This window comes from Myotis myotis, unplaced genomic scaffold (assembly GCF_014108235.1).
Source record: "Myotis myotis isolate mMyoMyo1 unplaced genomic scaffold, mMyoMyo1.p scaffold_m19_p_6, whole genome shotgun sequence".
In the NCBI taxonomy this organism is placed as follows: domain Eukaryota; kingdom Metazoa; phylum Chordata; class Mammalia; order Chiroptera; family Vespertilionidae; genus Myotis; species Myotis myotis.
This window is the reverse complement of record NW_023416368.1, coordinates 7,035,712-7,052,232: the sequence shown is the minus strand read 5'-3', so window position 1 is coordinate 7,052,232 and position 16,521 is coordinate 7,035,712. Positions and strand designations below refer to the sequence as shown.

Below are 16,521 nucleotides of genomic sequence, written 5' to 3'. Positions count from 1 at the left end.
CCATGCAGAGCGCAGAGTCCCTGTCGTGGTTCACACGCGGCTCAAGTTCATAGGTGGGCAAGTGATCCGTGGCTGTAGCCTCTGGGAGTCGCAGCTGAGAAAGGCTGGCCCTTGGCCCTGGGGACTGGGGGTCTGAGGCTTGGCTGTCGTTGCCAGCGGGCAAGGAGAGTCTGAAAGGGAAGAGACAACAACTGAAAATGCAGTTCCTGAGGACCTGGGATTCTCTCCAAATTCCATCCACCCAGCGGGTGCTGCTGAGTGGAGGGTCTAGGAGCAAGTCAGTCACGCTGTCCTTCCTTCTGTTCCCCTGTCACCTTGTGGCTACAGGGTCTCGGCACTAAATGCCCATCTGCCCGGGTCATTTCCTCCTTCACTCCTGGGCATCACTAGCCAACTCCTATTCATCCCTGAAGTCCCAGCTTAAATGTTACTTCCTCGGGGAGCCTTCCCAATGACTCCTCCCTTATGTACACCTCCAGTGCTAGACCATTACACCTTCCCATCACATACTTCATAACAGCTATTGCAGCTGTCCTTAAATAATCATTTGTGTGTAATCATTTGATGTGCGTATTCATTTGATGTGCTGCTCCCCTGTAAGCTCCAGGATGGCAGGGCCAGAGCCCTCTTGGGTATTCCCAGCCCCCCTTGGGCTCATTGTGGGTGCTTCATGGGCATGTGTTCATAGAGTAGATGGCTGGATGAAGTTGCTTTGGAAGCAAAGGAGAACCCGGGCACCGGGGTGCTAGGATCCCCTGCCAGGGCAACGGGACAGTGAGCTCTCTCTGCTATGACTATAGCATTTACTTGGGGACAAGATCTTCCCTAATGTCTTCATTTTTTAAATTGCTTTCCAGGAGATAAATGTGCATAAAATTCTCTTTGGGAAGTGTGCCTTGTAACAATATCAGTTGCCATTTATTGAACACTTATTTTTACTGTGCTGAGGGCTTTCCATGCATTAATCATAACAACTCATTTACTGAGAACTCACTAATGTGCCTGGTGCTGCTCTAAGCTGGAACTCATTCATTCCCTACCCTGTAGAGGTGGAAACTATCATTATCTGACATCATCCCCCTTTTACAGTTGGAGAAACTGAGGCCCAGAAAGGTTAAGTAACTTGCTCAAGGACATGTAGCTAGTGGTAGAGTCAAGATCTGAACTTGTACAGTCTGGTACCCCAGTCTGGGCTCTTAACCTCTACACTTCATTGCCTTTTCATTATTGCATTATCTCACTTAATCCTTACAACAAAACCTTTCAGGTGTCAGGATTCTTATTGGACTGATGGGGAAACTGAGGCTCAGAGAGAGTAAGTACTCAGTGGAGGAACTGAAATATGAACCCAGGCATCTGTGATTCCAAAGCTTGGGTTCTTAGCCATGAGGTTATGACTTTGTCCCCTTGGGATCTGCCCTGAGTGCAGACAGATGATATCAGTGATTTGAGAAATGAGGTGGAAGGCCCCTGCAGGCCTAGAGAAATGCAAAGGACCATCCTCTACATGGCAAAGTGAACCTACTCACTACAAGTTCAAGGGATCACACTGGGGTCAGACAAGTTGGAAGCATGCCTGGGTTGACCAAAGGTTTTTAAAGGAAAATGAATGTCATAAAATAGCGCACATTCTGTCTATGGTTCTCAGCCTTAGAGTCTTCTTCTTTCTCCAGGGATTACTAGGTAATGACCAGGGCAATTTCAGCTTTCCCTGCTCCCGGGTCCCTTGAGAAGGACCAACTAACCCAGCGAGGTGGGGCAGTGAGTGGCCAGGCCTGAAAGAGGACAGGATCCATCTATAATGCAAATGACTTGTCAGCTTGTCATGAGGCCCTGCTACTCCTCTTGTGCTGCAGAGCCTAGATATTTATTTGTCTACTTTTATGGATTTATTTAGGTAATTGTCCTCCACCTTTTCCCTCTCCCTATCTGTTCATTAGTGTTTTATTCTGGTAAAGTTAACTCACTTTGACTATAGTGGTCTGAAGCTGGTTTTCATAAGCTAATGTTTAGTGAACATTGGTTATGTGCTGGGCAATGTGATAGCTGTTTTTCATTCACTTTCTTCTTTAATCCTTGTGACAACCATAGAGCCAGGTACTATCAGCATCTCTTTTTATAAATCAGGAAACTGAGGCACAGGAGGTTAAGTAATTTGCCCCAAGTCATTCACCTGGTAAGTGCCAGAGCTGACATTTGAACTCGAGGAATGACCCTGTGCCCAGGCTCCTGACCACTGCACTTCCTTCTGCCTCCTCCAGGACTGGAAAGGGACTTCTGGTGCAAAGCTGTCAGGCAGGTTTCAAAGTCCCTCCCCACTTCCCTTCTGAAAGTCAGCCATTATTCTGGTTTTAGCCCTGCTTTTTCTCCAGGAATTTATGTATCCTTGAGATGTTTTCTTTTGAGCTTCAAAAACAGTTGGTTTTCTATTTTTAAAGATATTACATGTGCATTGCAAACATTCAAATAATGAAGATTAACAAAAAAGGAAGAAAAAAAATCATCTGAAATCTCGCCATCCATAAAGAGCCACTCTGTATGCATACGATTCAGGTCACCAGACCCACATTCACGCACATTGCACACCCATGCAGGCTCACGGGAAGCCTTTAAAAAAACTGAACAGCATGGAGAACATTTTATATTATGGCTAATAGATTCACACCCTCCTTTTAAGTAGGCGAACCAGACTCTGTTGTCTAGTTATACCATGATTTTTTTAAATGCTATCCTTTTGTGGATATTAGGTTGTTTCCAGATATTTGGTATTACGAATAATCCTGTAAGTAACTTTTTTTTTTTGGTGAACCTTGGAGTAAATTCCTAGAAGAAGAATTAGTGGGTTAAAGTACCCATACACTTTACACTTTGTTGATATTATTGCTTTTCCTTCCGGAAAGTTGTGTAACCCCACTATTACTGCATGAGACGCCTCTTTACCAGAGCCTCTTTGTCACTGTGTTTGGTCATTTTCTGACGACTTTTTTCATCATTGCCAATAAAATGGGAGAACAACTTCTTATTATGCAATTTATTTAAAATTTGGCATTTTTCTATATATGTATTGGTTTTACACTACCTTTGGTACACGTAAAGAATTAGAAGTTAAACGTGATCATTTGAACAATTAAGCGAATATGGAAACTCTTGTGTCTTAGACATAACCTAGGAAGTATAGTAAATATAATATAACAATTTTCACTTAAAAAGTTTAATATTTATATTTCAATTCTTCTGCCCCACTGCCCACCAAGACCTTTGCACAGACGTGTTCTGGGGAGTACACCTGGCTAAAGGGAATAGCCTTTTATAGGCCTCAGGTCTCACAGGCTCCCAGCTCACCACTAATTGATAGGGGGTTCCCTGGGCCTTGGTGGTTAGGGCTTAATTAACATCCTGGCCAGAGTCCAGAATCGCTCCCCGGAGGTGGTTGTGGCAGCCCGTTGAACACCGTGGCTGGGAGTTATTGCTGATCTTTTTATTGTTATTGCTGTGACATTTTATTCTCTCCTCTCTTGATTGTTGACTTATTGAACACCAGCGACTGTTTATGTTCCAACCATGAACTATGCGTGGTCCACATTGGATGGTTCTCATGAAATCATGCCCATTTGGTAGCTACCAAAACATTTAGCACTATCTCTGTAGGGCATAAACTTTGGACTTTCTCTGGAATAGACTCCCAGCTCTCTGCTGTGGCTTTTCGGCTCTACAGTGAAAGATTGAGTGCATAGGTGTTAGCCTATGTTTGACTTGACTAGCATCTTCCACTTCCTGACTGTTGGCCTGGAACAAGTGCCATGGCCTTTGTAAAACCACATAGAGTTGTTGTGAGAATTAAATCAGGTCATCTACATAACATGGCCGGCATGGTCCATGTCAGCTCGTCAGCTAGAACCCAACGGGGACCATGAGGTACTCATGAGAGTATCTGCTCCTTGCACTTGCCCTCTGGAGAGTAAACTAAGGTACATTTTCAGGATGCAGTGTGCCAGGATGGCATTCCCAGGAATCCTGCCCTTCTCCCTGCCTGTCCATACTTCATGTACCACATTGACATTGCACTTACCTCCCCGAACAGTGATTATCTGCTGACCTTCAGCCTCCTCAACTAGACTGCAAGCTCCTGAGGGCAGACACCGGTCACAGTCCACTCTGAACCCCTGGCCCTTACCCCCATCTTGATACAGAGCCCGTGTTAAGTGAACTCTTGTCAAAGGAATGAATATAATCCCCTATTACCTGTTTGCCTTAGCTTCTATAGCATGGAATAGTTGCATAGTTGGCATGGAATAAATATTTGTGTAACTAATTATTAAATGACAAATTAATTCATTTCCAACTTTCTCTTTCAAAGATATACAATCACTAGGTCTCTAGGATGAATGAAATATGTCTGTCGTTTAGTTACTATGTCCATGACTTATTGAGTTTGGTGAAACCATATTGAGAAGCCGCTATGACCTGGGCGCTGTGATAAACATGGCGGGGATGGCAGAAATGAATAAGGCCTGAGTCCTGTCGCAGCGCTAAGAAGGGGCCTTGAAGAGCCACCTCAAATAGAACCAGTACCTGGAGGTGGTGCATAATGCTGTACAGAGAGGGGATGGCGCGGATGGAGGAAGCTACACGATTCATCTCATGTGTTCAGATCTGGCTTCAAGCATCAGCGGCACTTACATTTTAAATGGGATTTACGCTTCAGCCTTTACTCCAGGAGTCAGCAATTTTTTTTCTCTAAAGGGCCAGATAGTAAATATTTTCAGCTTTTCTGGCCTTACAGTCTCTGTCACAACTATTCAACTCTGTGTGTGGCAGGAACGCAGCCACAGACAATATGACAACAAATGGCTGTGACTGTATTCTAATAAAACTTCATCTATAAAACGGGCACCAGACCAGATCTGGCCTGGGGGTGGGGACAGGCACAGCTCGCCAACCCCTGCTTTGGGCAATGGTTTCTGAGTGGGAGAAACCTGATTAGGTTTTTGTTTTTCAGGGAAAGCTCTATTTGCTGACACCTTGCTATCTCCTTTCTCCTTCTGTACTTCAAGTCAGTAATAATAACCCTGCCTATTTATATCACACTTTACAACGTACGAAGCATTTTCAAATTCCTTGTAATCCCTACTAAGCAAGCTGGGAAGATTTACCCCGGTTTTAAAGAAGCAGAATCAGCTGCAGAAGAGTTAGGTGGCCTGTCGTGAGTCACAGAGGTGGGACTGGAACCCAAACCCTGGTGCTAGGCTCAGGGCTCCAGTGGAGACCCCGAGTTCCCCGCTCCATTTGGCCCATCAGATGTCTCCCCAGCATTTAGCCCAGCCGTGGGCAAACTACGGCCCGCGGGCCGGATCCGGCCCGTTTGAAATGAATAAAACTAAAAAAAAAAAAAAAAAAGACCGTACCCTTTTATGTAATGATGTTTACTTTGAATTTATATTAGTTCACACAAACACTCCATCCATGCTTTTGTTCTGGCCCTCCGGTCCAGTTTAAGAACCCATTGTGGCCCTCGAGTCAAAAAGTTTGCCCACCCCTGATTTAGCCAGACAGATGTCTAACCATTGAATGTGTTGCTCATGTTTCCCCAGCTAGAGGATGCGTTCTTCTCTCTCTCTCTCTCTCTCTCTCTCTCTCTCTCTCTCTCTCTCTCTCTCTATCTCTCTCTCTCTCTCTCTCTCTCTCTCTCTCTCTCTCAGACTGCATTCTCAAAGGGTAGGAATATGTCTTATACTTTTATATCTTCCACAGTATAAGTTTGTAGGAGGCACCATAAAAATAACTACTGATCGCTTACTCCTGGGTCTTGGGGTTCTTCACATCAAAGTTCCCTTCACTTCCATCTGTATTCAGCTGCTTGGTGGGCAGATGCTGGCGAGCATCATCCCTGCCTACCCATCTGAAATCAAAGAGTTCATGTCCGTGGTCCAAGATTTTGTCTTTTCAACTTGAAAGTTGCCTCAGCAGCTTTCTCAATAAGGAGAAGAGGGGCTGATAAAATTTGGGGGGGGGGTGGTCCTGTGTGAATCTGCATTTTCCCCCAAATGGTCAAGAAGCCACCGGGAACTGGCTCTCTTTTTGCCTCCTGGAATTACTAAGCGTGGGTTGACTTGGGGGCAGAATTAGGCACCAAACGATAAGAATCAAAACTCATATATTTGGAGCCTAGAAAGATACAGCAATCATGAAATCTTCTCAGTTTTAAATAAGCCATGTTTCTCCTCTTCTCAGTTTCTGCTATTTGTACCCAAGTCTCCATCATCTCTCATTTGTGCCACCAAAAGCGAGGTCTCCGGCCTTGTCTGTTTTGCCAAGCACCCTCCACATGGCAGCCAGAGTGATCTTTATAAAATTTAATCAGATCATGCCAGGCCCCTCTCTGAAACCCTCCAAAGGCACCCCATTGTATTTAAATTAAAATCCAAAGTCTTGACAAAATCTGCAAGACTCTACATCATCTGGCCTTGCCTGCCACCCCACCCATCTCATCTCCTGCCACTTTCCCCTTCCTTTCTCTGACCTGGTCCCCGACACTGGACATGCCCCATTCATTCTCGTCATCTGTCCTCCTCGCTGGCTGTTCCTTTTGTCTGGACTGCTCTTCCCCTTTCCAAGGCTGGTCTCCTCACCCAGGAAGCTTCAGCTCCAAGGATGCCATCTCCAGGAGGCCCTCCCCAGCCTCCTCTCCCTCCCATGGCTCTCTGTTCTGCTAGCTTGTTGGTTTACTTGTTGATTGGCTGATTCCATCCCATTTTTTGAGGAACCTCAGTAAGCATTTGTTGAAAGAATGGGTGAATGAATTCTTATAGTCAGAGTCTTCAAGGAATCATACAACCTTAGAAATAGAACAGAGAACTTCAAAACTTTCCACCTTGGGGGATGTCCCATTCAGTGGTTTTCAGTTCTCCTTCAGCAGTGGAATCTTATTTCTAAATCCACGCTTGTTCCCCATCCTAATATCTGGGACAGAATAAAGCCGAGCTGTTCTAGAAAACAAGGGAAGCTGTGCACTCCCGGTCACTCTGAGCCACACCCTGGAACCCCAGGGCTCCAAGCAAGCTCGGTTTGAAAGCCACTGAGACAAGTCCTCTCATCCTACAGACGGGGAAACGGAGGCTCTGAGCTCTCCTCTACCTATAAGGTCCTCAAGAACAGGGACGCTGTCTCGAACCCCTGCCCCCAGCACGGTCTCAGGCAGGGCAGGAGCTCAGGGAACATTGCTGAACTCTCAGACGACCCACTGAGTTTGCAGGCAGTAGTGGAACACGATGCTGTGTTGAAGGCCTCTGTCCTCCAGGGCAGCAGTGATGGTGGAGGGACCATGGCCTCCACCTGGTTCAGGGGCAGGCGCCTCCTTTAGAACCACACCTCAGGGAGAAACTGGCTTCCTGCTCCCGGAGGCCTCACGTGGAGGGCAGGCCACCAACGCTATTTCCTTCCTTCCTACCACTCTAGCCCTCTGATTGCATTTGTCAAAAACCCAGGGAGGATATTATTCCTCAACCTCCTCTTCATTCGCAATCTCATTCTTCTCCTCTTCCTTTTATTAAAAAAAATCATAAAATATTTCAGGCATGAAAATCAGCCTAGAGGAGAGTGTGGTAAACATAATAAGCACTGAACCTGAAGCCTAGCTTCAGAGCAGAGCTGCTACAAATCCCCCTGAAGCCCTCGCCCTCGGCTCTCCCTCTCTCTCCTCTCTCCTCTATTTCCCGCTCCCGTCTCCCCCTCCTTCTCCCCCTCCTTCTCCCCCTGTCCTGTTTTCTCCTGCACTTTGCCTCCTCCTGATTCTATTCTCCACCTCCTCCCCAGCTCTTCACCCTGCCGCCTCCCTTGTCCCGCATTGTCACACCCCTGCCTCCGCATCCTCGTCCCCTTCTCCCTTTCTTTTCTTCCTCTCGGCCCCCTCTCTTGCCTTCTTCTTCTCTGTGTGTCTTTAGAGAGCGCTTCTGGGTCAGTGATTCATGCCTTTAGCTGTTCAGTGTCAAGATGGGAACACAGTATCTCTTGGATTTGCCTCTCCTACAGACCTCAGGGGACTTGCCCTGCAGGGACAGTTCTCTGGGTCACATGTTCCGGGCCAGAGGCACTGGATGCTCCTGTCGCTACTTCTGAAAAGCCACCTCCAGCTTGCTCTCTCCCGGGTGAAAGCGTTACCACCATCAGATGCAATGGCTGACCAGCTGGCCCAGCTTTTTCTCCTAGAGGAGAAGCAGTGGATGGGGGAGCTCTGTATTGGACACGGCTCGGTGGATTCCTTCCAGGTGGCTTTTCTGGTGTCTCTCCCAGCATTCCTACTTCACTACTTCACTAGGCACATTTTCTTCCCATTTTTTAGGTTGTACTCCTTAGACTTTTAAAGCATCTGATTTCCTCTTCCTGGGGTCAGACGCTAGGGGAGCTGCCTGCTCAGACATGGAAAAGAGCCTTTTGGATTTTGCCGGGGTCCGGCCCCAGCAGGTCCAGGGGTCCCCAAAGGTGTGGACGGAGTCGGCGAAGAAGGAATGACGCGGAGACAGCGTTCAGTTGATCAGCAGCCTCACCAGGATCTCTAGCCAGGATCTCCAGCCAAGTTCTGGTCTGGATCTCCAGAGAGGTTCTGCTTTGGATCTCCAGCCAGGTTCTGTGTCCATGTTCTCTTGCTAGGTTTTCCAGGTTCTCCAGCCAGGTTCTGTAGCCATGTTCCCTCGCTAGGTTCTTCAGCCAGGTTCTGTCCAGGTTCTCCAGCCAGGTTCAGTCACCAGGTTCTAGTCAGCTTCTCTTGCCAATTTCTGTAATCAGGTTCAGTCCAGGATCTTTTGCCATGTTCTCTCCAGCGAAGTTCTTCTGTCTGTGGGTTCTGTGTAGGTTCTGTGCCTCCTGGTTCTGTCTTCTTAGTTCTGTGTTCTAAGTTCTGTGTCTTGCTGTCTTGTTACATCTGTATTTATACCACTTGATTCAATCCTATCAATCTCTATTACAAAGGTTAGGACGTTTCTTATCTCCATTCCAGGGAGTAAAGATTATGTAGCTTAAGCATGATTGTTCATAGTTAAAGTGATTAATTACCCGCCTGGCACTTAGTTGAGGGGTTTTATTCCCTCCCTAACTTCAGGGGAAAATCCCTACCTGGGGAAACAACCTTTCTCAGAGAGGAGACCTTGGTTAAAACACATAGTGCCAAGGTGAGCAAACATATTAAGAACAGTATGCCATATATGCCAGGTCCTTTGAAACAGCAAGGATGGACCGGCTCCCGACAAATTCCCCCTTTTTTATTTTTTAAAAGCAGGCATTAAAAAGAAAAACCCCAAATGCTCTCTTGTATCCATTTTAAGAGTAGGATTGGCGCTTTCCGCTATTACCTGAGTCCTGATCTATCACTCCAGGGAGAGCTTGCCAATCCTGCACTTTCCCGGGGTGGAAAGGCTGCAGTGGGGTTAAGGATAAGGATCCTTGGGCCTAGCTCCTCCCATGCCTTTACATTTACCTTTCCTTCCTCAGAAAAGCATGGACATACTTCTTGTATAAAACGTTCTGTCTGACTGGGAGTAACCTTAATTCCTCTGCTACTAAGCATATGTGTTAAAAGATCAATACAGAGTCTTCTTTCTTTGGACTCAGTATGGCACATCTTCTCAATCTAAGTTCTGTACTATCCACCTTCTTACCCTACTTATCCTCTATAGGGGGGTCTGCAGTACCCTGGTGGAGTCCTATCCGTCCCGAGTGTGGGGTTCTCAATGGGGGGGGGGGGAGCTTACCTAGGGGAATCCTGTTCCAGGGGTTCCCAAAGGTGTGGACGGAGTCGGCGAAGACTATCCACCCTCTTCCTACGGTGGAGTCCAATCCATCCTGAGTGTGGGGCTTACCTAGGGGTCCCTGTTCGGGCACCAGATGCCGGGGTCCAACCCCAGCAGGTCCAGGGGTCCCCAAAGGTGTGGATGGAGTCGGCGAAGACTATCCACCCTCTTCCTACGGTGGAGACCTATCCATCCCGAGTGCGGGGCGCTTACCTAGGGGTCCCTGTTCGGGTGCCAGATGCCGGGGTCCAACCCCAGCAGGTCCAGGGGTCCCCAAAGGTGTGGATGGAGTCGGCGAAGAAGGAATGACACAGAGACGGAGTTCAGTTGATCAGCAGCCTAGCCAGGATCTCTAGCCAGGATCTCCAGCCAAGTTCTGGTCTGGATCTCCAGAGAGGTTCTGCTTAGGATCTCCTGCCAGGGTCTGTGTCCATGTTCTCTTGCTAGGTTCCCCAGCCAGATTCTCCAGGTTCTCCATCCAGGTTCTGTAGCCATGTTCCCTCGCTAGGTTCTCCAGCCAGGTTCTGTCCAGGTTCTCCAGCCAGGTTCAGTCACCAGGTTCTAGTCAGGTTCTCTTGCCAATTTCTGTAGTCAGGTTCAGTCCAGGATCTTTTGCCATGTTCTCTCAATCTAAGTTCTGTGTTCTAAGTTCTGTATTCTAAGTTCTGTGTCTTGCTGTCTTGTTACATCTGTATTTATACCACTTGATTCAATCCTATCAATCTCTATTACAAAGGTTAGGACGTTTCTTATCTCCATTCCAGGGAGTAAAGATTATGTAGCTTAAGCATGATTGTTCATAGTTAAAGTGATTAATTACCCGCCTGGCACTTAGTTGAGGGGTTTTATTCCCTCCCTAACTTCAGGGGAAAATCCCTACCTGGGGAAACAACCTTTCTCAGAGAGGAGACCTTGGTTAAAACACATAGTGCCAAGGTGAGCAAACATATTAAGAACAGTATGCCATATATGCCAGGTCCTTTGAAACAGCAAGGATGGACCGGCTCCCGACATTTTAAAGCATCTGATTTCCTCTTCCTGGGGTCAGACGCTAGGGGAGCTGCCTGCTCAGACATGGAAAAGAGCCTTTTGGATTTGACATCAAAGGAGTAACGGTGTGTCGGATGGCAGTGGGGACACAGTAGTGATTGTCTGTCTCCCCCCACCCCCAATCAGCTCAAGTCAGAACAGCCAGCAAGAAGCTCGGGGGGCGGGGATTTGCACGTCTGGACATGGGTGCACTAGTGGGGCACTGAGTTGGCCCAGGACTCTGCTAGGCTCCTTTTCAACATCAAGGTGATGACACTCAACAGGGGGAGGACCCAGTTGCAGTGGAGGAAGGCGGGGAGCTCCATCTGAGCATCTCTTCTTTGGTTTGGGGCACCTGAGACCTCTGTTTCCCCTCTTAATTAGTTGGAGTTTGCACTTGGTAACATCACCCTACCGCCAAAGCTGTTATGAATAAAATTGGAAAATCTTCCCACTCTGAGGAAATCTATGCTCCCGTGTAATCCAATCATACACATTTGGTTGATTAAAACACTAGAACTTATACTCAAAAGAAAAATGACTCCCGGGACCCTCTGCTCGTTAAAAGCACTGCCAAGGCCTCCCAAGCATCTTAGGCTCGCCGGCCCATGTTGACCTCACACCAAGTCCACCAGGACCAGGCTTTATGGCTCCCGTGTTGCAGATGAGGAAACTGTAGGGGGGAGGGGAAGATTGGCTCAAGATGAGTGTGGCCTGGCAGGACCAAAAGGACCTCAAAATTTTATTAGGTCAGGAGCTTCCATGGGGCCTGGAGGGAGGCCAGTGCCCATCAGCGGTGCCTGGGGTGAGGGCCAGCAGAAACGTCCACAGCGACGCACCCATCACACCCGCCAGGGACAACTGTCAAGCCCTGGGCTCTGCAGTGCTCCATCCACCTCGGTGCCGCACAGCATTGGCAGGCAGCTGCGGCGAAGGCTTCCGCTTCTGGATCCCTGCCTGCACTGCAGACTTTTCACAAGGAGCAGAGCAGGGGGAAGCTGATAGTCTGATCTAATCACAGATGCACTGAGAGCTCAGGGGTGGCCGGCAGTTTGCAGGGGCACAGGACTCCAGGGCTGCTCATGAGCCCATCCCTCATTCCTTGGACCAGCAAATGGTGTGCCCAGCCAGTATCACGTGTGGCACATAGTAGGTGCTCACTAAACAGGGGTTGCCACTGTTCTGTTTTTACCATGATTACCACTATGCATTGGGCCCCAGGTCACACAGAGACAGGGCAACATCCCAGGATTTGAAACTCCCTACAGGGGTTGTGGCAAATCTCAAGCAGCTGCCTAGCTTGCACCCAGCTCCAGCCCCCTTCTCATGCTCCAGGGTAAGAGATGGAGAAAGGCACGAAGATGGGCAGCCCCATCTGAGGGCTCCTCACCTAGCCACCTGCACTCCCCGAGTCTTCTTGCTGCCCCTATCCTGAAGAGAGGCAGGGCATTCCTTTTTCCTCTCCTGCTGAGAGGAGGTTCCTCCTAGAGCCCCCACAGTGCCCCATCATCACCCCAACTCCAGCCACTGGGGGCCATGCCCTCTCCCCATACACCCTACCTAACCACAGCCCCCAGTAGTAGGAGTGGTATTCTATCTCCTGCAATGGCATACATATAATTATTTGGTGGGGCCTTTTTCCTACGAAGAGTTATTCCCGTGTTTGCACCTCTACTTGCTGAATGACCTAGAACAAGTCACCTGATCTCTGTGAGCTCAGTTTCCTCGTTTTAGAATGAGACTATTTGGCTTATGTCATGAAGCATCTGGCACGTAATAGGTATAGTAAGGATCAGCCAGCAGACCTCTTGGCTTCCTTCCTCCTTCCTGTTTTCTGGCGCGGACATTGTCCCGATGCCCCCTCTCCACCTTGCCTTGCTTGAACATGGACCTTTGTACAGATGGTCTCAAGCCAAGCCTGGCTGCCCTCCATGATCCCTGCTGGGCCGATGACTGCATCTCGGTGGTTTGTTTGAGCCTGGCTTGCTGGACGGGGCACAGGATTGGGAGCACCTAGAGCAGACAGGCAGATGAGAGGGAGCCAGACACCACTGCTGTGGGGGGCAATAGTGAGCCACCCCCCAGAGCCACATCAACATTCCCTGTAATGAGGTCCAGGACCTTACAGGTCCGGGGTTACCAGGAATGGCTCTTTTCACCTGCAGGACCAGGACCCCTGAAGTCCATGCGGGGCAGCTTGCAGTGGTTTGATCATTAGGTAGTATGGCCTGGTGGATGAGGGCACACATTTTGAAGACAGACAGCCTAGGTTTCTAGCTGGCTCTGGCATTTTCTGAATTTATGAAGTAGGTTAAAGAACTTAACCTCTTTGTGTTTTGGTTTCCTCATCTGTAATAGACAGCTAATAATATGACTGTATAAGTTGTAAGATTTAAGTGCAGCCATGCTTTATAGCATTCAGAAAGGTACCCGTCAGGCCAGAGGCACTTGGTAAATGTTGGCTCCTTTTATCATGACTAGTATCATTATTCTTGGCTTCACCATAATTATTATCAAAGTGTGAGAACCAGCAAAGACTTCCATCACTTACCAGTTGTGCCACTCAAACTCTCACCAGTGAAATGCAAGTATTTATCATTCATCCAGAGACTGCACAGAGTGGGTATGAGGACTGATAAAATAGAAGTGGATGTGTGAGACAGTTACAATAAAAAGCAGATGCTATAAAACCAAAGGCAATAGTAACTTATGGAAGATGGGAGGCAAACAATAAAGTTAGGAAAGAAGAGAAAACCGAGCCTAAACCTTGATGTGAGCTTCCTAGTAAACCATGGTGAAAAGGGAAACCAAAGGGGACATCATTATCATTACTTAGTGCTGGGAAATATATTATTTCATCAGTAGAGACTTTAGCTTTAAGAAAAACTTATCATAAGTATATTCATTATGACTTTGTTAGCAAGTCTCAAATTTCAGTCCTAAACTCTAAGAGAAAAGAGAATTCTGATGACATTTGAAAAGTATCACAGTAAAAATGGTTGCAGGAATGCGAGCTCCTAACCCAGAAAAGGGAAATGGTTGGGGGGAGCATGATGTTCCCTTTGAAGACTTCACTACAACATCAGTGCGGAGTAGCATTGTTCTGCGATGCTTCTGAAAACAGAATCAGAGCTCCATGGTTGCATGCCTTGAGGAGACAAATTGAGTTTCAGCTAAAAACATAAATTCACTCAAACTGAAGTAATCCAAACATGTGGCAGACTTGCCTGGGAAGGTGTGAGCTCCCTGTTCAACCTAATGTTTGTGCAGGTGGTCCCTGCTCAGGGCTATGTGGGGAGGTCCACTGTGCTGTCAGGGAGCATAGAGAGGACCCTGTATCCCAGGCCACTCTCCTAGTCCCCAAGTCTGTGTCATGTAGGAACAGCCTCCCAGAGGAAGAGGCCAGCCTTTCTCCCTTGAATCTGGCTTAACAACTCTAACAAAAACCACTCCCTACAAGGCCACTCACTCAAAATTCAGGGGGCAGGCTGGGTAGAACAACCAGATTGCTTTTTAAGATGATTATTCAAGATAAAGACTATTAGGAAATTATTTGGCCAAGCAATTCTCAGCATATTTGGGGGAATATTCCCCTTGTCAGAAGTGACTTTCACCTGCCACCAACCTCCCTGTGTGTCCCAGTTGCCACCAGCATAAGCAAGTGTGCAACCCCAAAACCCCACAGCCCTGCTCAATTCTCCACCCAGGCACTCATCGACTGGGCTGCCAGTATCTTCCTCACCTGGAATCCTCTTGGGCAGGGCCATATCTCACTTAGCATCATACGATCAGTGTCTATGGCAGGGGTGGGCAAACTTTGACTCGAGGGCCACAATGGGTTCTTAAACTGGATCGGAGGGCCGGAACAAAAGCATGGATGGAGTGTTTGTGTGAACTAATATAAATTCAAAGTAAACATCATTACATAAAAGGGTACGGTCTTTTTTTTTTTTTAGTTTTATTCATTTCAAACGGGCCGGATCTGGCCCGCGGGCCGTAGTTTGCCCACAGCTGGTCTATGGAGAGCCCGACTGCCTGGGTTTGAGTTCCAGCTCTACCATTTACTGGCTCTGAGTTCTCTGAGACTCATTTTCCTTATTGATAAAGTGGGATTGATAAGAGTAACCACTAAACACACATATACAATTATCTATATATATAAAACTCTAATATGCAAATTGTCCCCTGGGGAGTTCTATCTGGAGACTGGGAGTTTGATTGCTCGCTATGACATTTGCTGACCACCAACAGATGGCGCAGAGCGAAGGGAGGCCCTGACCAGCAGCTGGAAGGCCCCTATCAGCCCTGATCGCTGGCCAGACCTTGGGACCCTACCCGTGCACGAATTTTGTGCACCGGGCTTCTAGCAGTTATATAAGATAACAAAATTAAGCTTTTAGCATAGTGGTTGCCTTATCTATTGCATCAAGGGTTGGAGAATTATTTCTTCCCTCCAGGGTCAGATAGTAGATATTTGCAGCTTTGCAGGCCATGTGGTTGCTGTTACAACTATTCAGCTCTGTCATTGTAGCCATAGATAGTGCATGGTGCTATTCCAATAAGCCTTATTTACACAGCTTGTGGGCGAGACATAGGCCATCGTTCGCTGATCCCTGTAATTATATGAAGCAGCGAGTGAGATGACCAGATGGAAAATTACAGCGACCACAGAGGCTAAAGGGAAGAAACAAAAGGGGGTGGAATGCTGGTTTCAGCAATATCCCCCAGTGGGTAAGAGCTCAGGCTGTAAAGTCAGATAGACCTGGGTTGAAGTCTGGTTTGAGTGAATGGTGTATGCTCTCTGAGCCTTGGTTTCCTAATATATCAAATGCAAAATGGCAAGTAAAGGGGACCTCTCTCAAAGGCCGATGTGTGGATAATGAGACATATTGCCAGGCATTTAGTAGGAGCCCAATAAATGTTGGCAAATAAGGATGATAATGACAGAGTGACTTTTTCACTGAACTAAACCAAATTGAACCACGGCCTTGCCTTACTTCAAGCAGATGGTATGGCTCATTAGGTAAAGTACAGGCTTTTGATTCTGGGAGTGCCTGGCGCCCTGCCTTGAGTCTCCTCTTCCACTGTCTGTAAATGGGGCTGGTCCTCACGGCTTTTCCCTAGAGTGGCAGCGATAATGAGACCATGGAGGGAGAGCCTGCCTACCACCTGCCTAGCAATATCATGCCACGTCAGCACCGGAATCAATGACTGCAGTCCCTGTGTGTCAGAAATGAGCCTTGGCCTTTCAGTCTTGCCCTCCTCAGAGGATCTGAGGCGAGCAGGGCCGAAGGTCAGTCACGGAGAATATGAGTTTCTGTCTGGGCTGTGCACAGCCGCTTGGAGACTCGGGTTTGGGGCAGTTCTGGGAAGGCCCTTGGCTTTGGATTGCTTTTGTTTGATATTAATGTCCTGCAGATGGGCCTTTCTGCAGATCATTTTGTTCAGGGAAGATATTGCTGTCAAAGGTGAGGCTCACTGTGTTCCTTCCCACTCGTCTTGATGCAGGAAGACTGTCTAACAAATGGGTCTCCCCAGTGTTCATATTGTGCTTTTAGTTTAAATCTGGTTTTCATTCCTTACTTTCTGTGTCTCACATTTCCCAGAAAAAAAAAAAATCTTTGGACACTTATAGCCCTAATTAATGTTATCAAGGCATCTCTGCCTTAATCATCTACTAATTGGTATTGATTGTTTTATGTCATCTCTC

At 47.5% G+C, this 16,521-nt stretch overlaps 1 protein-coding gene across 2 annotated transcripts in view; it reads left to right on the top strand.

Moving 5' to 3' along the window:
• DOCK2 (dedicator of cytokinesis 2) overlaps positions 1-16,521 on the top strand; it is a 374,655-nt gene that overhangs the window by 197,064 nt on the left and 161,070 nt on the right. The gene's annotated exons all lie outside the window — the stretch shown is intronic.